This window comes from Salmo trutta, unplaced genomic scaffold, assembly GCF_901001165.1.
Source record: "Salmo trutta unplaced genomic scaffold, fSalTru1.1, whole genome shotgun sequence".
NCBI classification, from domain to species: Eukaryota; Metazoa; Chordata; class Actinopteri; order Salmoniformes; family Salmonidae; genus Salmo; species Salmo trutta.
The window spans coordinates 14,469,178-14,470,257 of NW_021822911.1; the positions used below are offsets into that span (position 1 = coordinate 14,469,178).

The 1,080-nt window shown below is 39.6% G+C and overlaps 1 long non-coding RNA gene across 1 annotated transcript; it reads left to right on the plus strand.

Annotated features, from left to right (window-relative positions):
• Positions 1–239: 239 nt before the first annotated feature.
• LOC115186648 (uncharacterized) lies at positions 240–658 on the plus strand. Its single transcript, XR_003875818.1, has 2 exons — positions 240–375; positions 465–658. It is a non-coding gene; the product is annotated as an uncharacterized LOC115186648 (long non-coding RNA).
• Positions 659–1,080: the final 422 nt, after the last annotated feature.

Here is a 1,080-nt window from a genome sequence, read left to right on the forward strand (position 1 = left end):
CCCATGGCCCTACTTTCTAGACCTAAACATTTAAAGTCCTCTGAGTTTTGTTTAGTGTCCATTTACTTATTTATTATGTATTTGCTGTGTATTGGAATTGTGCCGCAGAGCATCATGGGGGTTTGTATGTGTTGAGAGGATCACGTTCCAGATAAATGGTTGAACTGATTCCTGTCTCCCGTCTCATCATTATTGAATTGTTATACAGACGTGGTTATGAAACCCACAAAACATAACAACAGATTGGTGATGAGTAAGTCTGAACCTACAGGAACTATTCTGTCTGGAGGAAGTTGGTTTTTACAACTGTTTAAAACAGTTATTTTCTGTGGTTACAGTCCAGGCTAATGTTAGCACAGTGTATTGCTAGCAGAGGTAAGTGCATAGTGGAGCTAGCTAAGAGAGAGAGTTATTTTCTGTGGTTCAGTCCAGGCTAATGTTAGCAGAGTGTATTGCTAGCAGAGGCAAGTACATAGTGGAGCTAGCTAAGAGAGAGAGTTAGCATTGTCATGGATGGCAGAAAAGGACTCGAGACGGATGTTGGAGCGGGAAAACAACTTGATTAAAAAGGGAGGAATATACAGTGAATATACAGTGAAAGGACATTTATTCAACTGTGAAGACGATCTTTGGAATTGAAAACTGCTAAATGAGCAAAGTGAAAGAAGATCACGTGACTGAGGAAAATATTGCTGTGGTTGAGGACAATACTGAAGTGAATGACAATCAGGATCCTATTGAGAAATAAAAAATGTCTGGAATTGTTGGAACCATTGGACAGTTTGATGAAAGTATTGAGCAGGGGACCTCATATACAGAACGGTTTGAATGTTTTGTACTTGTAAATTACATTGATGAGGACAACATTGTGCTTACAGTTTTTAGTGTAATGGGGTCAAAGACATTTACTTTACTAGTCAGCCTGCTACAGCCAGACAGAACAGGTAATAAGACGTATGGGGATATTGTGGAGATATTTAAAGGACATTTTTCACCAGAACCACTAGTTAATGCTGAAAGGTTCAGGTTCCACAGGAGACATCAGGAAGAGGGAGAATCAGTACCAATGTTTGCTGCTGC